The sequence below is a fragment of the Marmota monax genome, unplaced genomic scaffold, assembly GCF_021218885.2.
Source record: "Marmota monax isolate L192 unplaced genomic scaffold, Marmota_monax_Labrador192_F-V1.1 WCK01_AAM20220418_F8-fsc00044, whole genome shotgun sequence".
Lineage (NCBI taxonomy): Eukaryota > Metazoa > Chordata > Mammalia > Rodentia > Sciuridae > Marmota > Marmota monax.
The window spans coordinates 12,311,358-12,335,706 of NW_026695198.1; the positions used below are offsets into that span (position 1 = coordinate 12,311,358).

The 24,349-nt window shown below is 35.6% G+C and overlaps 1 long non-coding RNA gene across 2 annotated transcripts; it reads right to left on the minus strand.

The window, feature by feature from the left end:
• Positions 1-242: 242 nt before the first annotated feature.
• Positions 243-22,288, minus strand: LOC124082124 (uncharacterized). 2 transcript variants are annotated; one of them, XR_006848274.2, is made up of 3 exons: positions 22,175-22,288; positions 3,514-3,675; positions 243-798 (listed from the first exon to the last, which is right to left on the minus strand). It is a non-coding gene; the product is annotated as an uncharacterized LOC124082124 (long non-coding RNA). The 2 variants fall into 2 exon arrangements; XR_006848273.2 differs by having other exon boundaries at positions 243-827.
• Between the last annotated feature and the right edge of the window lie 2,061 nt (positions 22,289-24,349).

Here is a 24,349-nt window from a genome sequence, read left to right on the forward strand (position 1 = left end):
TGACATTGGACAGGTAATGACACAAAAGGACCACTGTCATAAAATGAGAGCCATAAAGTACTAAGATAGCTGACCTAGGCCAGGGACAGGGTTCAGCTGAACCCTCCTGAGGAGCTTTTGAATGGAAGTTTCATTTGTACACCAGACTGGAGTTTACACACCTGCAACTGCATTAATTTTTCCAGTTTCTATGCCTCCTCACGTTTTAATATGAGGAGGTTCTGGCTTGACCCTTCCTAATCTACATAGCAATAAATCACAGACTATTCTCATATAAGGATACAACACACGCACACAAAAATATGACAAAACTAGGGTCTGTCATAAGCACATATTTCTGTTTGTGGAATATTATTTATCCAAATTGAAAAAATGTTTTGTCAATTTTGTTCCTTTAATTCATACTTTTCCAACAACACATAACTTTTATAATAGGCTACTAGAAACAGTGTCACATAAATGTTGTCACCTTAACAACAAATTGGCACACAAATCTTAAGCATTGAAAAAAATCATAAAAACATGCATTTGGAAACATATCTCTTAATTCAGTTAAAATGTGGTTTGCCCATCTGAACTGTTTCAGCAGGAATCTATTTGTGGACTTTCAAGAAGTATTTAGGAATCCTTGTGTCTCTTGGCACCCCACTGAACTCTTGGTGGGCTGTGCTCACTCAGGAGAGCTTCAAATTCCAGAGGGTCCCAGCTCTTTTAATGGCTTGGAAACATCTGTTGTTCTGTGTTGGCCAGGTAAAGACATGATGGGGTAGGCATTTCTGCAAATCCCTCGTGCTCTGCCTGGGGAGAGAGGATCACCATGGAGCAGGCTCAGGTGGGGGAAGAGAAAGAGAGCAGAGGATTAGAGGAGAATACAGTGTGACAATGTAAAACTATAGTTTTGGCTTCTGGCCAAAGACAAGAAAGAGCCTGATCATATTGCATATTTTAGTATTCTCTTTCTATTTCATTGAAAACGAGGATACAAAACTTCTCTGTGTCATAAGAAATCAATTTCTTAGCTGCCATTTCTGCTTAGCACAATATTTTTTCTGCTATATCCTTTAAAATGCCATTCGCTAGTGTGATTACAGAATGAATTCCAATCCATGTTTAATTCTTAAAAATCATCTTTTGCTTTTAAAGGGTACAATAAAAGGCATATGGATGAGCATATTAATTACAGCTACTATTTCCAGGGCTTGAATGAAATGAAGTATTTATGTTAATATTATGTGTGACTGAGCATACAAGTCTAGAAATATTCCTGATTACCAAATTTATCTCTTCTGCAACAACAAGAATATAATTGAAACAATAAATTATCCTAATAGCACATTCCATTCAGGTTACCTTTCTAAGGTTCAATTGTTGCTTTTTGAATCAGTTATAGAATTTATACTGTCAATCATAACACTTAGGCTATGATTGGATTAACCATGATATTTAGCCACATTCTCTGGATCTGCCTCTGAATTGATTTGGAAGGTCCTAAATGCATCCAGTTGGACACCTGGGAGAATCAAACCTTATAAAAGTACTCCTTATTTACTTGTAGCAAATCTCTTGCAATCAGTCCTTTAGTTAGATATTGGCACGGAGGAGAGGGAGGAGAAGGAGAGGAGAAAGAAAGGGGAGGAGGAGGAGGGGGAGAAGACAAAGAGACAAGAAGGGAGGGGAGGGAAAAGGAGAGGATAGGAAGAGAGGAGAGGAAATTGGCACCATTTATTCAAGGCATGCCATATATCACATGCAGAGGCCACCAAACCACTAGATACGAATATCATGCAGTGGTAAATATAACAAATCATGTCACAGTGGGCAGGGAGAGCTATTGCACATCCTTCAGTGGCCTGAGTCCTTGAAAACTATTTTAGAAACAAAAGAGAAGTCTTGGGAATAATAAAGCAGTCAGAGTCATATGACAGACTCACATGAAACAGGATGTAATTGACTCTCCCACATTTCATATCTGCTATTTTTTCTCTACTGACTTTGGGCAACAATCACACATGAAAAGGATTCTCAAATCAGCATACAGTCTCCAGAGATGGAGAAAAATTCCATTATTGTTAACACTTAATTATAACCATATTAGCAAATAATTTTTACATCAGTTTCAAAAATGTTGTGAACAGCTACCACGCTTTCCTCAACCCTCATAATAACAAAGAAATACCAATTCCTTATCATCTATGGATGCCAGATCAAGACCATGGGAGCTGGGAGTGAATTAGAACCCGGATATAAATTTATGTTACTTCTGTTAGAATTTGGTCCAAGGTACAAAAATTAGAAAAAGCTTCTGAGAGGAAGAGTGGCCTGCAACATGTTAAGATGATTCTTGCCACTTAACTACATGTGTCTTCCATTATCAGAACAAAATGTTAATGAGCACAGAAATCCAAACACTTCCAAATTACTCATTGGAACTTTTTGCTGCACTGTGTTTGTTACCAGATGCAAACAAGAAAGACATATTAAAAGTTTTAGAAATATTACCAATTAGAGGTGTTATTGGATAGTGCATCTTTGTGTCTGCTTGACAGTAGTCAGAAGACCAATATGTGAGGCAGGTTCACTGTGCATGGATACCAAACCCAGGGGAAGACTCCCGACACCTTGCCAATATCATGTACAGTACCAATTCACTTTCACAAGTCCAGTGAGACAGAAAACTTCTACAGTAAGTTAAGTAAAGCAACTTTATAACTCAGAGATAGGCAACAAGGGAACAATTAAAGCCTAGGATTCTTGGCAAGCGGGTCTTTCAAGGCTCAAAAAAATTGCCTAGGACAGATGGAGTCTTGTCCATGCTTGTCTCGTATCACATCTCAGCTGAGTGTCATCAAAAGAGTAATCCATTCTGAGTTTTATACCCAGGAGCCACTGGACACTCTGGATAAAAGTTTTGAAGGACACCCTATTCTGAGAGATGAAAACAAACCCTGGACTACTGTCCTTATCTCAGGATGTTTCCGTTCCAGCAGATTCTACAGTTATTCTTGAGAACTACAAGTGAAAGGTAGGAAGAACTGGGTCACCAAAGCCGTTGGGAGGCTTATCCTGCACAACAATCATTACTTCTTCACCAGAGAATGAAACCAAAATATTTCATAGCATTAATAGCTTGAGAGGTGGACATTCTGATACCTTGGATAGTCACTGTCTTCCTCAATGTTCTCCTAGCCAACATTTATCAAGCATTTGCTATGTGCTTAACCTGTGTGGATTCATTTAATTCCTATAGCAAGTGTATTTGTTTGGGTGCTCTAGGGAGTAGACATCAAAATTGAATTAGATCTACAAGAGATTTATGGGAACACAGTTTTTAGGGGGAAAGAGAGGAAGGTAGGAGAGGTCATAATGCAGGTCTGACTGCTATGGTAGATCTGAAGAAAAAGAAGTTTGGGTAGAAAAATTCTAGCTGACAGTACAGTTTTAAGAAAGTCTCTGGGGCATCCTTAGTCAAGGCTGCCTCTCAAAGGTACCCATATCTACCAAGAACAGGTCTACCTTAGTATCTCCACTGGGTTCCATCATCAGCTTGGAGTACCATGAGAAGTGTGGCCTGGGTGTGAAGGCTGGGATGTCTTGACAAAGCAGCTGGGGAGGTCTTCAATCAGGATCACCTCCTGCAGTCAGAGATCTGGGAGGGCTGCTTCCATGTTCTTCAGTCTGGATCCAATCAGGAGAGAGAAACAGCATGTAAACAAGAGAGGTTTAATATAAAGATTCAATAAACAGTGATACAAGATACAAAGCCATTCTCTATGGTACTTTAGGGCTTAGGGAGAATACCAATGGAAGGCCAAACTTGGAAGGGCTTTGAAGTTTAGACCTCATTGTAGACATAGCTTAGACCTTGATAGCAGGGACATTTGCTAGAATTGCCACATGCTGTCACCAGGTGAGCAGAAATAAGGTATCTAGTTTGCAGGAGATCAGCAACCAGTGATGTGCATGTGCAGAGAAAACAGCATCTCAGAAGGAAACATGTACACATGAGCTTGCAGAGGGATGGGAGATGCAGTACGACAGGCCTTTTGGATGCTGGTTTCTGTGTTTTGAGGTCATGGGATGATCACCAGGGTGGACTGAGGTTCTGAAAATGAGACTAGGGCAGGCTGCCATGGATTGCCTACAGTTATTTCTCCTACAGTGTGCCTCCTCTCAGTATACTATCATGAGGAGGATGACCACAGTGCCCACAGCGAAGGGGAGATGTGAGGGAATACCATCCATTATGGCAGGGCAAGTAACCTTGATGCTGAGGAGCAACGTGGTGATGTGTTGTTGATAACTGGGATACGTGATCACCTTGGAAAACCTGAGGTTAATACTTTCTATAGTTATCCCTTTTCACAGAGGAGAAAATTAAAGCTTGGGGATATTAAGTAACTTGCCATCATATTTTTAGCAAGAGGAAGAACTGGAGTTCCAGACTTAAGTCTCTAAGATCCCAGAGCTCATGTCCTTAACTACCATGCTGCATTACTATGATTCATCACAGAACAACTAGAATCCTTTTTATGTCCCCTGTTTACAACAGGGAACTTTTTCTGGGTTTTATTAGCATATCATCAATATAATTTTTTAAATTTCGTTTTGTTTTTTTGGATGTTTGTAGACTTGAGAAGACATCATTTCCTTTACATTCTGTAATAGTTCTCTGCTAAGCTTCTTAACCAGATGTGAAGAAAATAAACCTGCCTCATATAAAAGAATCCAAGATGACAAAGGGATGGGTCCAGGAGAAGCAGTTAAAGGCCCTGTGGTCATTGTACCTCGGAGGAAAAAATGGGAAAGAAGTGAGACCTGGGGCTCAGCCTGTGAAGGATTCCTCAGTTGAGAGAGTAATCCACTTTTCTCCTTTTTCCTCTGTGGACTAAATGCAAGAAAATTAACTCATAAGAAAACCAGACAGATTTCTGCTGACTTCAAGAACTTCTTAACCATTACAGTGATGAAACACCAGAATAAACTTCCTTGTGAAGTGTTAACATTCCCAGAGATATTAAAAAAGAAAATCAAAACTATCTATCTTGAATGATTTAGACATTCTTCTCGATGAAAGTAGCAGTTTGTTAACATGCTCCCCTGTCCCAGAATTCCAATGCACCTTAGTCTTCTTTATCTCTTTCTTGCCAACAGAGGTAGATGCCTTACAAGGACAGTAGGCCAACAAAGGTATTATCGATAATAGTACACATGTCGAGTGCTCACATTCACCAAGTGCTGTATACATTTTGTTCTCACCTTTGCAACAATACAAAGCAAGCATCGTCACTTTCATGTTACAGAATGTGAAACTCAGAAAAGTCAAGTAACTTTTCAAAATTCACACAGTTAATCAATAATAGCCAGAATTCTAACCCAGAACTATGTATGTTGAAGTCAATGAGGCCTCATAGACAAACTTTCAGTGGGGGTATTAGTCAACTTTCCATCAAAATACCTGATAAGAACAATTTAGAGGAGGAAAAGTTTATTTGGGGTTCATGGCTTCAGAGCTCTCAGTTCACACTTGACCAACTCCACTGTTCTGCGTCTCAGGTGAAATGGCGTACTATAGCAGAAGAGCCTGGCAGAGGAGAGTTTCTCAGTTCCTGGTGGCCAGGAAGCAGAGAGCACAGGAGGAACAACAAGGACAAGACACAGTCCCTAAGGGTATACCACAAGCGACCTACCACTTCCAGCTACACCCTAACTGCCCATTACCACCTAGCACAGTAGTCCTTTCAAATTAATCCATCAAATGGATCAACCCACTGATCAGGTTATAGCTCCCATAATCTAATCATTTCAATCCCTGCATTTACACAGAAGCTTTTAGGGGACACCTCATGTCTAAACCATAAATGTGGGAGGAAGACTTACCAGATACCTTGGAGGCTTCCACCCCACCCCTGAAAATTCTCCAGAACACCCTCAAAATCTTCCAACCAACTTAACACTATATTCCTTGGAAATTACAAATTAGGTAGGCTACAAATAGAAAAAAAAAAAGATAACTAATAAACAAGTAAAGAACATGCACTAGGGTTGACAGTATGGCTCACCAGCATTCTCAAAGCCCTGGATTCCATTCCCAGCAAAGGAAAGTAAAACAGAAACAGAAAAAGAAAGAAACAAAAGACAAACAAACAAACAAATGTGCCATGACTAATATCTCTGCTACCTGGGCCTCGTGAAAAGTCAGAGTTGACTAGGTTGACAAAACTAATCTGGAGGGGAGGAATAAATGATGCAGCCCTAGTAAAACACAAGAAAAGCAGCCCCATTAGTTTTGCAACTGGAAAGTGTGAAACTGAACAATTGTAGCAGTGTTCACAGAAATGGAGTCATCTGAAATGCACAATCCCTGGTGTTTCTCAGAGGAATCGGATTTCTGTATTGTAGAAGTAAAGAGTCCTTCTTAAGCCCGTGCTATTAATCATTTGCATCTGAGGTCCCAGATGACAGAGCAAATCCCTTTGATAGGGATGTCTCTGGGATGAGACTCCTCTTGAGAACAGTGACTCAGTGTGGTGGCTGCTACCTTTCCCAGGGAACAGGCCTCACCATGACCTCTCTAGCTGCACCAGCTGGCCAGCTCAGGATCCCAATCATTCCCCTATCCAGGTGGCTTCAAGCTCAAAGTTACTTATGAGAACTCTGTAAGAAACTTATCCCCCCAAACTCTATTTGTTTTGGAAGATTTCTGCAAAACACTGTTTAATCATCAAAACATGGCCTCCACCCTTCACCTCTTCTTTCAATATTAAACAAAATAAGTGCTGGGGTTTTGATACAAAAATAAATCAAAGACTTTTCATGTTGTCAAAGGGTTCATAAAGTCATATAGGAGATAAAAACAGCAATAACCACAACACAATGTGATCCCTGGTGAAAGTATCTAAGATTGTGTGTAAACAGAGGGAGGGTCACTAGCTGTGGACATTGGAACATACTCTCCAGGAATGGAGGATTGAGCCCAGTTTTCTGTGTTAGTTAACTCAGGCTGCCATAGCAAAATACTACAGACTGTGTGACTTAACAAGACATTTACTTTCTCACAGTTCTGGAAACTGGGAGTAAAAGATTAGGATGTCACCCATAAGACCTCATTTAACCTTAATTATCTCCTAAAATCCTTATCTCCAATTACAGTCACAGGAGAGCAAGAAGTTCAACATATGGATTTGAGGGGATACAAGTCAGTCCCTAACATCTTCAGAATGATAGAGATTGGCCAAGTAAAGGTAGTCGAGGCAGAGAGGGTATAAGAGGTAAATATACTAGTGTTCACAGATTCAAAGACTTCACCAGAGCTGACGCATCAGAGGGATGCAGAGTTGTCCAACATGGCAGACACAGTGGAGACTGGAGAGAACTGAGCAGAAAGGAAAATCTGGAATGCTTTCTAAGCACAGTGTACTGTGTCATGTGGGCAGTCAGGATGTTGGCAGAACTTTTAATAGAGGAGTTGAACAGATTTGCATTTTAGAAAAAAAGAATGTGTTGGTTCCTATTTGAAGAATAAATAATAGGACAAAGGGAATCGGAATTTGGGATCCAAGCCATGGAACCACAATAGTCCCAGGAAGGATGATAAGAGGTTTTGCCAAGGCAGTAGCAATAGATGTGAGGATGCTGAGAGAGGTTTGAGAGTTATTTAGGAGGCAGAGTAGGGGGATAGAGAATGCAGAAGGGAAAAAACAAAAACAGGAGAGTCCTAGTTCTTTGGAATAGGTGGTTGGGTGGTATTTGTGTTTCTCTATTATTGTTCCCTTGAGTTAGAGCTCCATGCTCTGCATGCTGGTTGTTACAGTTGTTCTGTTCACGGCTTCTGCTTCTGCTCTTTCTGTAAGTCTCACTTAGCACAGTGGTAGGTCTAACAGGGATGAAAGAGCAAAAAGACACAAACCATGGTCATAAGAATTTGAACAAGCAGTTAATAATGGTGGGAAATTTGGTGAAATAACAGTATCATGATTTGAATCCCATGTAAGAAGATATCTTGCACATTATACATTTATTAACAATAAAATTAGTGATAAATATAGAAGCTTACACACTAATTCAAATCTTATGTAGCTCCAGATGAACACTTAAGACACATTTAGTATTTCCAGAAACCACGATTATAATACCAATTTCTACCTCTATTTGTAGTTCAAAGATTATTCCTGGAACCCACATGTTCAGATATCCTGACAATTTCTTTAGTCATATTGGTCAGGTCAGCCTAATAAAAACACAGTGCAAGCCACAGATATGAGCTATGCATGTAATTGTAAACTTTCTAATAGTCACATTTTAAAGGTAAAAAGAAATAAGTGAAATTAAATTTTACAATATGCCATTTAAACCAATATATAAAAGTATTATTATTCCACATGTAATTAATATAAAAATTATGAATATGGTATTTTAAATTTTTTGTTACATGCTGTCATTGAAATCCAGCTTGTAATTTGCAGTTAGACAATTCAGATGGATTACATGTCAAGTGTTAAATCTCATGTGACTTGAGGGTGCCATATTGGACAGTGCAGGTCTAGAGCAAGAAATGCTCTTGATGCAAGTATTAAATATTGGAAACTAATATTTGTTAATCTAAATATGAAGGTAGTAATTTATTATAAAAATATGAAACACTGAATGATGTTTGAAAGAACATATAATTTTTCAACTCCCCTCTTTTCTATATTTCTGATTCTAGTTTCCCAAAGGTATATAATAAACTAAGATTTAATGTTCTTGTTTTATGAGTAAATTTTGTGATACAGTGTTTATAAAGCCATAAGAAAAGATGCAGTCTGTAATCTCCCCAGAGGAGTATTTGATTAGAACATACACCTATCACAGAGATAAACAATAAGATATCCTGTGACTCTGGAGACTAACCAGAGGACATTGGGGGATAAGAAAAAAATACCCTGATTACATACATAATCTTCTTATTGAAAATAGCATGGGAGATTTGTAAATCATCATGGATATGTGATGCAATGAAGCAGTAAATGTAAATTAGCTTAGTTCACCAGTATTTATTTGTCACGATTATAATAACATGGCTAAAAGAAACCTTGACAGTAACAATCCTAGGATGGTTATTACAAACATAACTATTAAGTCTCCTTTTTCAATTGAAATGACTTTAGGTAGGAGTTTTAAGTTATGTTCACTTTATGATGAAGGTATTAAATAAGAGTGTTAAATTCTCTACTTGAATAAAGAAAGAAAAATTAGTTGCAATCTTTCCATCTTATTTCTTCTAAGCCTGACCAATTGGGTAGGCCATTTGCACATGAATCTGAATGTATATTATAACTTCAAACAGCTTCCTTCCACAAAAAGCAGATGACCAGGAGCTCTGCTGGATGTGCTGCCTATGAGAGGAAATTTTCTCATTATGCCTGTTTTCAGTGCTGTCCCTGAGTGTAGTTCAATACATCTGCCATCATTTTGAACTTCCACCTATATTCCATACAGGTACCAAGTGTGGACTTCTTTCTACATCAGTTGCTCATATGGATTGCTCATTAGGTGACATGTATGAGCCGAGAGAGAAGTAATATTATGGTTTGGGTATGAGGTGTCCCCCAGAATCTCATGTTAATACAGAAGATGAAACTATTAAATTATGACAAGTAAAACCTAATCAGTGTGTTAATCCATTTGACAGATTAATAATCTGAATGAGTATTGGGAGGTCACTGTAGGCAGGTGAGGTGTGGTTTGAAGCCCTTAGTGATTATATCTTGTTCCCCTGGCTTAACCCTCTTTCTCTCTTGCTTCCTGGATTGCTAACATGAGCTGAATATCTTTCCTCCACCCTTCTGTCAAGATCTTCTTGTTTGCCCCAGGTTCAGAGTAATGGGGTGGCCAACCATGGACTGAACCTCTGAAGCCATGAGCCCAAAATAAACTTCTTCTCCTCTAAGATGAACTTGCCATGTGTTTTGGTCATGGAATGCAAATAAGACTAACTCAGGTGATGATGCATCAGTGCTGCTGTTCAAGGTCAGGTATCCTATCTCACACAGGGCCCAGTATTATACCTGGACTATTTATCAAAAGGTCTGTTATCCTCAGCTGTGCATAAATGGCCTGGCTTTAGACCACCCCCACCAGCATCTATGTGGTTATTTTCCCATTTGGAGAGCCATAAATACTATGCAGCATCTTTCCCTACCTCTTAAGATCTCACTATGATAGGCTAAGTTGGCTGGGTTATACGGACCAAGTGGCAGGACCGTGTGTCCTGTAGTCTAGATCTGCTGCTGAGTCTTTTGCTGTTTTAGCTTCATTCAGAGATAGCAGCATCTAGGTCTCCAGGTGTATGAATTAGAACCGTTTTCCCATGTGTGGAATCTGGTGTCTCTAGAACCTGTCAAGGCCTAGCAGGCACTGTGCTTCCTTCTTAGAGATGGGAGCTGCACCCCTTAGTCACTGATCCAATATCCATATCACTCATAGGTGAGCTCTGGAGCTCTCATTCTGTCCCACTGGTCTATGGATCTATCTGTGACCCACAAAGTTCAAACCCCACAGGGTTCTAACTACTATGGCTTTCAAATGATATTTGATTTCCAGTAAGTTACTTTTTTCTACTTGTTCTACTGTGTTCCTCTTCAATCATGATTGGACTATTCTTGGTCCTTTACATTTTCACATAATGTTAGGAACAGTTTATCAAGTTCACACACACACACACACACACACACACACACACACACACACTAATACACACAAAAGTAAATGCACACAGACATTTACACATAGTCATTTTGATTGGAATTGCTTTGACTCTATAGATAAATTGATATTAATTGACATCTTTAAATATTAAGTCTTCTATACAAGTAGAATGCCTAAAACTTGGTCATTCTTTCGTTTTTCTCAATAATGTAGTTACTACGTAAAGGAGGTATTATATATGTTTTGCTTGTTTTACTATCAAATAAGTAGTATTTTATGCTATTGCAAATGGCTATCATTTTTTGTTTTGTTTTCTCTATTTCCATTAAGCAAACATTAATTTGGGGTTTTTTAAAAAAAACTTTATTTGTTCTTTTTAGTTATACACGACAGTAGAGTATATTTTGACATATGTATTCAAACATGGAGTATATCTTATGCAAACATTAATTTTGTATATTGACTTTATAGTCAGAATCTTATTTAAATAACCTATTAATTTTAATAATTTATCTGTAAATTTTTCAAATTTTTTTCTCTTCAATCTTCTAAGTTTCTTTTTTCACATGATCGGTGAATAATATTAGTTACTTCCCTCCCTTTCCAGTCATTATACTCTAATTTTGCTAATGAATTGGTTTATTGTTTGCCTTATTGTATTGCCTAGGATCTCCTACATAATGTTTTCAAATTATGTCGTGTTGGCTAGACCCACTGGCGCCTTCTTATAATCCCTGTTCCTCCAGAAGCTGAGTCAGGAGAATTGCCCAAGTTTGAAGCTGGCCTCTGCAAATTTGCAAAACTGTGTTTTGCACACAAAGATAAACTACGTGTGTTTCTCTTTAAAATAAAATAAACATAGGTCTGGAGATGTAGCTCATTGGAAGAGCCTTCCATCTGTGAGGCCTTGAGTTCAATTCCAACCACTGCAAAAAATTCTTTAAAAAGCAATCATACTAAGTATTTGTGTTTCAGTCTGGTCTCAGTTTGAAAGCTTTTAACATGTTAGTAAGTATGTTATTTGCACTTTCTGTTTGTTGGCTTTACATTTGAATTAAGGAAGCTCCTTTCTTTTCCTAGTTTGTGGAAAGGTTTTATGAGGAGTGAATATTGAATTGTAATCAATGTTTTTTTCTGCATCTCTTAAAACAAAGATATGTTTTCTTTTTATTCCTTTAATGAAGAAAATTATATTATTTTAAAATATGAAAGTAAATTTGCATTTTAAATAATAAACCCACCTTGATATATTCTTATTTGTCATAGATTTTCAGGTTATATTTGATTAGCATTTTGCATCTCTAATCATTGATATTGACTTGCAATTTTTTAAATTAAATTATTTATTTATTCTAATTTCTTATATATAATGGCAGAATGAAATTCATTTCATATTACACATATAGAGCACAATTTTTCAAGTCACTGATAGTATACAAGGTATTTTCACACCATTCGTGTCTTCATACATGTACTTAGGGTCAGGGTCATGATGTCTAACTCATTCCACCATCATTCCTACCCCCCTCCCTTGTCCCCTCCTTTACCCTCCCTCCCCTTTGCCCTATCTAAAGTTCCTCCATTCCTCCCATGCACATCCCCCATACCATCACCATTATGAGTCAGCATCCTCATATCAAAGAAAACATTCAGCCTTTGGTTTTGGGGGATTGGCTTGTTTCACTTAGCATTATATTCTCAACTTCATCCATTTACCAGCATAGGCCATGATTTTATTCCCTTTTAATGTTGAATAATGTTACATTGTGTGTATACACCAAAGTTTCCTTATCCATTCATCTACTGAAGGGCATCTAGGTTGGTTCCATAATTTAGCTATTGTGAATTGTGCTGCTACAAACATTGATATGGCTGTGTCCCTGTAGTATGCTATTTTTAAGTCCTTTGGGTATAAACCAAGGAGTGGGATAGCTGGGTCAGATGGTGGTTCCATTTCAAGTTTTCCAAGGAATCTCCATCTGCTTTCTAAATTGGCTACACCATTTTGCAGTCCCACCAGCAATGTATGAGTGTGCCTTTTCCCCCACATCCTTGCCAACACTTATTGTTGTTTGTATTCTTAGCTGCCATTCTGACTGGAGTGAGATGAAATCTTAAGAGTAGTTTTGATTTACATTTCTCTAATTGCTAGAGATGTTGAACATTTTTTTCATGTTTGTTGATTGATTGTATATCCTCTTCTGACAAGTGTCTGTTCAGTTCCTTGGCTCATTTATTGATTGGGTTATTTGTTTTCTTTGGTGTTAAGGTTTTTGAGTGCTTTATATATCCTAGACATTAGTGCTCTATATGATGTGCTTGTGGTAAAGATTTGCTCCCATTCTGTAGGCTCTCTATCCACCTCACTGATTGTTTCTTTTGCTGAGAAGAAGCTTTTTAGCTTGAATCCATCCCATTTATTGATTCTTGGTTTTAATTCTTGTGCTACAGGAGTCTTATTAAGAAGGGTGGGGCCTTATCCAACATGATGGAGATTTGGGCCTACTTTTTCTTCCATTAAGCACAAGCTGACTTGTAATTTTTTACTATGATATTTTATCTATTTTTAGTATCTGAGTTGTTCTGATCTCATATAATGGGAAGGACTCTTTTCTGTTTTCTCAGATTATTTTTCCAAATATTTTCATTATTTTTTAAATATTTGATATAATTCACCAGTAAAGCCAGTTAGGTCTGAAGTTTTCCCTTGTGAAACACTCTATTTAAAATATATATAGTTGCTTTAACAAATATACAAATGTTTTCTTTTTTCTTGTATTAATTTCTGTGATTCTCAGAATGTATTCGCAATAAATATATTAGACATTAAAGTTTCTTAACTATATAATAAAGTGAGAATCTGCTAACACTATCTTTTTGCCTATTCTAACACTGATTAGTTGTTTCACTCTCTTCTTCATTGATATAGCTCTTTTTTTTAATACATTTACCAAAAGATGAGCAAGAGTTTGGCACTAAATACCACAAAATATTTCAGGAAGAAAAATCAAAAGATCTGAAAAAATAAAGAAAAAAAACTGATTTATATCAGATCTACAGGCTGAAAGAACTAATGAAGAAAGGATGTAAGTTATTTCTAAACTGATCACTAGATTCAATGAAGTTCCAATCCAAAGGCCAGTAAACATGCAGAAATTGACAGGTTGGTACTGAAATTTACATAAAAATCAGAAAGGTATAGAATAGCCAAAATAATTTTGAAAATGAAGAACAAAATAGGATGGCTCACAAAAACTCATGTTAAGACTTACTGTAAAGCTGGAGTAATTAAGATAGTGCTCTGTTGGCATAAGTATAAGAAAGAGATAAATGGAACAGAACTGAATCCAAAAATAAGCCTACACAAATGTGGTTAACTGCTTTTCAACAAAGGGACCCATGAAATTTAATGGGGAAACAAAAGTATTTTCAAAAAATGGCATTAAAGAACAGAAAGGCCATCTGGACATAAGTCATAACCTATTCCTCACTTTATACACCTAAATTAACTCAAGATGGGTTGTACACACAAGCTTTAGAAGATGGAATTATAAAGATCTTAGATGAAAGCACAAGAGAATATCTTTGAAACCTTAAAGTAGGCAGAGATTTGATTATGTGTCTATCTTGTAGAAAGTAATATTGATTTAAAAAAAAGTCACAGTGATATTAAAAATGATCAATGGTACTTCTTATAATTAAAATCATCGAGCCCAGGATAGACCATACAATGCTAGTATGTGCAAGACCCTGGGTTGCATCTCCAGCACTGGAAAAAAAAAAATTGCTCCTCAAAAAGATATCAGCAACCGAATGAAAAGGCAGGCCACAGACTGGGAAAAAAATAGATCGATAAATAGATGCAGCCAGTTCACGTTATTCAGGGTAGTTAATGTTCTATAAAGTCATTACAACCCCTGAATAATGACTACTGAAATAGAGGTTTTTTTTATTTCTGCAAGACAATGGGTCACAATATATTCACCAATTGAGCAATACATAATATTGTGTTTTGTGTATTTTTAATACCTTATTTAATATGTATGGCTGATATGAAAGCATCAAACAGATGGCCCTCCACACTGTCACTCCAGCCTGACTGAGGCTTACCTAACACACTTATTTTCTCCATAAGAAGCATCACAAGGACACACAAGTAGCATACGTCATACATCTTCTGCTTAAGAACCCTAGAAAGCACTCCAGCTTTATGACTGGGGGCCACTTTAGACAATGAAACCATCAACAAAAAAGGGACAAAAATGCAAAATCTGGCACGAAATGAGACTCCAATAGGTACTTGTTTATAATTTGAGAGCTGAAACAAACAAACAAATAAAAAAAACAGTGTATCTCTTTGATTTCTGGAACAGGCACATCAAGTGACCCAAAATCTTCACAACTCTGGAAGTGTTTGCAAGAAACCACAAAAGTGCCCAGATTATTAATTTGGGGGTTATGAATAAATTTTAGCAAATAAGCAAATTTTCAAATATGGAATTCATGAATGATGAGACTCCATTCTAGTGATATATATATATATGAATGCCATGCTTAGGGAGCAAGAGGAAGGGAGAAGTGATAGAGAAAGAGGAAGAAGGGAAGAAAAAGCAGCAGCTCCACATTCCTTGATGGATGCATAAGAACAACATGTTGGTGGATTAAAGGCTAATTTCTGCCCATCTTTTCCAAGTACTGTGATCTTAAAAATATGAAACAAGGGAGAAGAATTTAGATAGGGCATTAAAAAGCATAAGCTGAAGTACATGGACTTCGCCTACCCACCAGGGTGTGTTTTCATGCATGAACTCAGGTGGTTTGCAGCCCTTTGAATGTACATGAAGTTCTGTATCATTTCCTGCAGAGACATTTTTCAGAAGATAAGGTTGGCATCGGATTTTTTAAAGAGCTATGGATCTAAGAATAAGAAGCATTACTGTCTTGAAAGAATTTGTTATCCACCCAGATAGCTACCAGAGTGGGCATGTGAAATGTCTTTCCTGACAGATCTTTATCAGTAAAGTAGTTTGTACATTAGAAAATATTTTAAATTACTATTGCATTTCTTAAATGTAGTATTGGTCTTGTGGCTATGCAGGAGAATGCCTTTGTTCTTAATAAGTATATATTGAAGTACTTATATATGCAGTTCCATAATGTCTTCTATTCTCTTTTAAATCATTCAACCAAAAAAAAGTGTATGTGTTGAAATAGAGATAGCAAGCAACAATGCAAATGGGACAAAATATTAAAATTGGTGAGTTTATATGAAGGATATATAGATATTCATTCTACCATTCTTACTATTCTATGTGTTTGAACATTTCCAAAATAAAGCATTGATAAAAAAGAACAAGACATATACTTGAGAAGTTTTTGATCAGCTAGGCAGAAAGATCGAGTTTCATCTATAATTACAAAATCAGTTCAGCCTCATATTTTACATAATAGGAGTCACTGTTAGGTTTTTAAACTATGATAACATCATCATAAGTGAAAGAAGTCAGACTCAGAAAAGTCAAGTGTCGAATGTTTTCTCTCTTATGCAAAAGTTAGAAAAAAGTAAATTCCATGAAAATAGAAGGGTGATCAGTAGACTAGAGGTAGGGGATGTGGGGAGGAAGGAAAGGAGAAGAGGGGATGAACAAGGGAATAAAATCAATCAAATTAGACCAATGGTACAGAATAAAAGACACAGAGACAAACCCATAAAATACAGTCATCTCATACTAGAAAAGGTGCCAAAAATGTACATTGGAGAAAAGATAGCCTATTCTACAAAATGCAATTAAACCATTCTCTCTCACCATGCACAAAACTCAACTTGAAGTGGATCAAACATCTAGGAATTAGACCAGAAACCCTGCACCTAATAGAAGAAAAAGTAGGCCCAAATTTTCATCATGTTCGATTAGGTCCTGACTTCCTTAACCAGACTCCTAAAGCACAAGAAATAAAATCAAGAATTAATAAATGGGATGAATTCAAACTAAAAAGCTGCTTCTCAGCAAAGGAAACAATCAATAATATGAAGAGAGAACCTATAGAGTTGGAGAACATCTTTGCTACACACATATCAGATAGAGCACTAATCTCCAGGATATATAAAGAACTCAAAAAACCTCAACAGCAAGAAAAATAAATAGCCCAATCAATAAATGGGCTAAGGAACTAAACAGACACTTCTCAAAAGAAGATATAAATTGATCAACAAATATATGAAAAAATGTTTGACTTCTCTAGTAATTAGAAATTTCATCTCACCGTTATCAGAATGGCAATTATCAAGAATACAAGCAACAGTAATTCTTGACAAGGATGTGGGGAAAAACGTACACTCATGCACTGCAAATTGGTGCAACCATTATGGAAAGCAGTATGGAGTTTTCTTAGAAAACTTAGAATGGAACCACCATTTGACCCAGCTATCCCATTCCTCAGTCTATACCCAAAGGACTTAAAAATCAACACACTATAGTGATACAGCCACATCAATGTTCATAGCAGCTCAATTCACAATAGCTAAACTGTGGAAGCAATCTAGATGCCCTTCAATAGATGAATGGATAAAGAAACTGTGGTATAGATACAAAATGAAATGTTAGTGATGTCATTTTCAGGTAAATGGATGGAGCTGGAGAATATCATGCTAAGCAAAGTAAGCCAATCCCCAAAATCAAAGGCTGGATGTACTCTCTGATAAGTGGATGATGATCCATAATGGTGGGGGGTGAGGAGAATGGAGGAACTTTGATTGGGCAAAGGGGAGGAGAAGAGAGGTGGGGTCATGGGGGCAGAAAAGATAAAGGAATGAAATGAACATCATTACCCTAGGTACATGTGTGACTGTACATATGGTGGGACTCTATATTGTGTACAACCAGAGAAATGAAAAGTTGTGTTCCATTTGAGTACAATGAATCAAAATGCATTCTGCTGTCATGTATAACTAATTAGAACAAAAAAAGAGAGAGAGAAAATAAAAGTCATGAGAGTTTCCATCCAAAAAAAAATTCAAATTATGCTATCTGCATGTATGGGTATATCAGAATGAATTCCACTTCTATTCATGACTATAGTGTTCTAAAATTTATACATAAATAAACAGAAAAAAAAAGAGGAGAGAGAGGAGGGAAGAAGGGAGGGGAAAAAGTAGTTCTGGGGAATGAACTGGAGCAAACTATGTTATGTGGCATATATGAATTTGTCAAAATGACCCCATTATTATGTTGAATTATAATGCACTATTAAAAAATTAAACTGTGCTAACAAAGTTCTTAAGCCAACAATGTTTAACATAGTCAAGCATTTATTGAAATAGAAAGGCAATAGGTAATATAATTTCAAAAAAGTGCTTCTTGAAAAAAACATACGAAAGAATACATTCCATGAAAGGAGATATGGAAAAGAAAATGGATGTGATTATTTAATTGTAGCGTTAATTTTACTATTACCTAAATACTGAAATAAATCACACTATACTTATAGAAAGCTGGGTGTAAAGACTAATGATAAAGAAATATAAGTAAAAATTTGGTGAAAGGATAGTGAGGAAAGATGAAAGAGAATGTTATTATATGAATTTTTCATCTTCAATGTATGAGGTTCAAGACAAATGAGAAAAATAAGGGTAGTAGAAACATTTTTAAAAACTCAAATAGAAACATAAAACTAATATCAACTAAGAGTGACAGAAAAAGGAAGAGAGAGGGTTATTGACATATACTAATTTTATAATTGTCTGCATAGGGGAGTTATTATATTAGCACATTTTTTTAAAAAACTGAGATTATCTAAGTAAACACAGAGAAAACATTTGATAAATTTAACAATGATCCATCACTAAACTTTTAATTGGCTGAAAATAGAAGGGAACATTTCAACTTGGTACAGTGCATCTATTTGAAAAAAACTTAAAATAACCATCTTAAATAAAAAAAAAAACATTGTAAGTGGTCTTCTAAAATCAAGAATACAATAAAAATATCCACTGATTTCATTCTTAGCTCCTTATGGAGGTTTTTACCAGCACAAAGCCAAGAAAAGTATGAAAAATATAAATATAAATATTTGCAGATAGTAGGGCTCAGAAATATTAGCAGAGGTCAGCAAAATGAAAAGATATGAAGGCAATATGTAAAAGTCAATTTCATTTCTATCATTCAGTAACAAACAATTAGAAAACAAGATTTTAAAAGATACTATAGCAGAAATATTTATAAAATACTTAGCAGGAGTATATCTAAAATAGTTGTTCTAGACCCACACATGGAAAATTACAAAACTTTACTGAAGGACATTGAAAGAGGTTTAACAAAGGAAGAGATATTCTATATTCATAGATAAGAATATCTAATATTGTAAAGATCTATATTGTTCTCAGAGAGATTATAGATGTAATGCAATTCTAATCAAAATTCCAATACGTATGTCTTGAAACGTGGTAAATCACTTCTAAAAAGTTATACTGAGGAGTAAATCATGAAAAATAGAGAAGAAAAATTTGAAGAATGACTGCCATGAGTGAGGTAGCATGGAAACTGTCCTACCCTATTAAAAGGGGTTATTATAATGCTCTAGTAACTAAGATGTCACAATGTTGGCAATAAGATAAAAATACACAGAAGAATAGAATAGAAAGTCCCCCAAACACTGACTTATACAATGACAAAATTAAAATATTATTTATATTGATAAAAGATAGAGTACACAGAGAGTCTTGATGGTCATATATGCCTAATTGTCTAATAAGATAGTTCTAACATTAATAAAACAGATAAAATTTGTGGTAAATTGGGGAAAGTATATTAACAGTGGGAGCTTTTGTTCAACTCCATTAATTTTATTTTTATCAGATGTATAATATAGATAAAGAGAAAAACTTAAATAGCATAATCATATAGCTCTAGTTACCATATTCACACTGAAAAGAGAATTCCCTTTCATTGTAAGTACACATGATAATAATACAACACCAGATCACAGTTACAAACTCAGAAACTTAAACTCTGCCACCCAAAGTGGATCATTTTGAAATGGATCACTTTCTTGGGAACGATAATTTAACAAAATTGATCTCGGTATACATAGCAAAATCATAAACATACTACTTTTCATAGAAGTAAAATTTCAAAACGTTCCTTCTCATCAAAAAGTAATAGGTCCAGATGTGCTCTCAGGGGAACTTTGCAAACTCTACAGATAATTCTAATGTGATTTTAAGCTGTTCCTGCATATGACATGAACATCTCCCCAATTATTATAAGGAAATTTTTTCCTCAACTCTTGATATTTAAAGTCATAAAAGACAGCACAGGAAAATAAATCTAGAGATCAATTTTACTTATGAATATTTATGAAATGGTTATAAAATATACTTAGCCAACAGAACCTATGCTTATAATAAAAGAAGATTATATCTGATTAAGCAGCATTTGTGTTAGTAATATACAAATTGTTTTCTCTTGGGAATCACCTGGATAGATGCTGGCTGTGAAAATATTTTTTTAAATTTTAACAGTTGTTCTATATGATAAAAGATAAATTTGTCAATAAAAGATAATGAAAAATAAAATAGAAACTGGAAAACTTTGATTTGAATCCATGTCTCACATTTTATAGCCCCTTAACATTCCGGGTGAAAAAAGCATTTGTTAAAAATAAAATAATAAAATAAAATACTAGAAAATATCATAAAAGCCATTTTGTGTATTGATTCATTTCATTTTTGATAACTGTAGAACTGGGCAACCAGTCTACATAACCCAAAAGCCAAAAATTACAAAATCAAAAATTGATCAACTCCATAAAACTAAAAAATGTCTCCATAGGAGAAATATCACCAAGTCAAAAGATACAAACTGTGGAAAATATTATATTTATAACAATTCGATTTTATATCTAGAAGAAAGCCTAGAAGCTCAAAAGAAAAATAAAATTGCAGTAATATTTGTCTTTCAACAAACTAGCAATAACAAAAATGTTTGCTCATAAAATTCTTTAGTAATGGAGGGGGAACAGACACCCTTATAGTCTGCTAGTAGAAGAAAAAATTGGTACAACTTTCTTACATACAAATTCAATAATAACTACTAAATGTAAGAATGTCTACCACTTTTGACTCAGAAATTTTACTCCTGGAGTATTTTTCCTCAGATATAAAGTATAAGTTGGGCTAGGGATATAGCTCAGTTGGTAGAGTGCTTGCCTTGCATGTACAACACCCTGGGTTCGATCCCCAGGACCACACAAAAAAAGTGTGTGTGTGTGTGTGTATGTGTGTGTGTGTATAAATATATATATGAATTATTTGTTCAGCAAAAATTTAAAAATAGCCTAAATATTCAATAACAGGGCATTATTGAAATATTTTTGCATATGTATACACAGATATTACCTACCCAAAATAATATCATAACTCTATATTTTTTAATGGAACAATCCTTGGGCCCCCAAGATATTTTGTTAAGTAAAAAAGAAAGTGTAGAGCATTTTTGTAAAATAAAAAGCGCAATTTATAAATGCTTGTATATTGCCTAAGTACTGAATATCTCTGAATGATGTTTAAAGTTTATAACCATGAGTGTATATAGATATGGGTCTTGGGTGGCTTAGGGATATGAGGGAGATTTTTTTCCACATTGTGAATTTTTAACTTTTGTATTATGAACATATTGATAAGTGTGTCATAAGAAAAAAAAATCACTTTATCTCAGTGGTAATAATTACAGTTGTTATGGTAATTACTCTTGGTTTGTCCAACTAGAAAAATCAGAAAAAAATATCACTTATACTGTGGTAGATAAAATTAAACTTTACATGGGACTAATATTATGCAAATTTATACTAATTTTGGCTTTTTGAATATAGTTTTTGTATTTGCTCACCAAATGCACAAAAAAAGACGAAGAAGATAAAAATGTTTCTATTATCCAGAACTATTATTAATGTGATGGTGTTACCAAACAATTAATTTAATAAAAACAATTTTTATTAAACAATTTAACATTCAGTAAAATTTAGTTACAGCTAATAGGCACTGACCTAGAGCCTAAATGCGTTGGTCATGATACAGGAAAGATAACACATCTCTCATAAGTAAGAAACAAAGTCTGGAAGCGGTGCAGGGTAGAGTTTTAGACCACACACCCAAAGACTTTGGGCCTCAATGTATTCAAATAAATGTTCTCAGATGCATTATTGATCAGATTGGAATGGATGATCTATTTGAATCTATGGCCAAATAAAACTAACAAGTTTGTTGCATTATGACATATAAATTTTTACCACATCATCTGCCCTGTTTATAACTCTTACAATACTATGTGTTAGGTAATGGCTAAACCCCCAAACATGGAGCCCTGGAGTTAGAAAAGTAACAGAGAAAGCAAAATAAACCCAAACATGTTAGTTTTTTTTTTTTTTTTTTTTTTTTTGAACAATGAATAGTACAATACAAAATAGTAGAATTGAGTTACAAAATTCAAACCTTTGTGTCCTCTTGATTCCTGCTCAGTGATGATCTACTGAGTCATCCCCCGCAAGACCTTGGTGTTTTCCCTTGGAACATAAACAACTTTACAGAACATCACTATCATGCAAGGTTACTCTGTGATATTGTTATGATAAAGTGACTTGAAAAACAGTCCACTTCACAATTTTATCTAAGCACAGATAAAAACAAGGTCATTATACAAAGCACCAAACACCCTCCTAATATGAGTGGTTGATACTTCTTTATTAATTACAGCTTTGGCCTCATCTTGGTGTTCCTGCCCTGCTGATAAAACAATATTAAGAAATTCAATCATGTAATCATCTCTGCTTTCAGACAGCTTTTAATCCAAAACAAAGAATTTCTTCCTTAAAACCTTTTCCAAATTACTGAACATCCTCTTTCTGAGATACCCATTCTCCTCCATGATGTATCATTCCCCTATCTTAGTGGGCAATTGCCTGACTTGCTGGGTTCTTGATGTTCTTCAACCAAAAGAATTGTCTATACACAATGACTTCTGTTCCTTTCCTTCAATTTTCTTTTAAATACATGTTCATTAGACTTTCATCCATACTATGCCACTAAAACTGCTCTTCGTATCACCAGTGACTTTTACACATTTAAATTCAGAGGCCAATCTCCAGTTCTCACATTAATCTTGACATTTGATGCTAATAATAGTTCTTCACTTTGCTCCTATGAAACCTGATTTTCTTCCTTCCTCACCAGTAACTCCTATTTAGTCTCTTTTCCTAGATTATGGCTCAAGGGCTTAGGTCTGTGACTTCTACCTGTGCTTATTCCCTTTGTGATCTGCAGTGTCATGCTTTTAAATATTATTTATGCTGCTGCAGATGTGTGTATATGCATTCTTTCTATCTTGATACACACACACACATACATACACACACACACATGTTTGGGGAGAAATTAATTAATGAACCAAATATGTATATGTTTGGGGAAAAGCTCAATGAACTGAAATAAATATATATTGATTCAATATTAATTCCATTCAACTGGAATACATTATCACTTTAGTCAGAATTCCATCCTGAAATTCAACCTCATATGTCCAATTATTTTTTTCAACATATCCATATTAAGATGTCAAATACACGTCTCAAACTCAAAAGTTTCAAAACAAAGGTCCTGATATTTCTGTCCTTTTAAAAATGTGAGACCGGGCAACCCTACCCATGTCAGTGAATAGTATCCCCATGAATGAAGTTGCTCAGCCCTAAGGTCTGGGAGTCACCTTTAATATATCTCTGTGCTTTCACTCTATATCCCTCCTCACCTATCAAATTAACCTTCAAAAGATACCTGGATTATATCTGCAGTTAACATCTCCACTGCTACTTCCCTGGTCAGATCTGTTATTATGTCTCACCTGGCTTCTTGCAATAACTTCATTCTTTCTTACTACTTTTAATCTTGATCCCATTCTTTCTAGTTTCCACACATTGGCTGTATTTAGCATTTTTAAAACACAAGTCAGATGTATCATGCATCTGTACAAGCCCCTGCAGTGGTTTCCCAGCTCACTGCAAGCAAAGTCAAAGTCTATACAGGGATCTACATGATCTGTTATCTAACTACCTCTTCCTGAGACACACAGAAACTTACTTCCAAGACACTGTTGGAGTTCTTCAAGGCTAATGCTGCAAAATAATCTAATTATTCAAGTGCATTCAGAAGGTTATAACTGAAACAAAGTTTTAGGAAAAAAAAACTTTTTAAAATTCAAATCAGTAAACAAGACACAGGGCTTTTATCTACATATTCTCATAGAAGGCCAAGTTTGATGAATGACTGCTTCCTCAAATTTCTCAGAGCCCCTGGGATCAAGGAATCCTTCCCACCCAGGTTGGTTGTTGATGAGTCATTTTCCCACTCCTCACTCAGATCCACTTCTGCCCTTCATCCCATATGCTGCCCCTCTGCCATACCTTCCCTGAAACACAGCAGCAAGTCCTCAGCAGGTGAATTTCCAAGGCTTGCACATCTACCAGCTGCTTTTGCAAAAGCTTATTCTAGCAATTTTGAAATAAAATTTGCCAAGCACAGCTACTTCTTTATTCAACAAACAATATCTGAATTGAAGCAACAAAGATAATAAAAAAAAATTGCAGAATGTTAGAGTTGCATGAACCCTTAGATTTA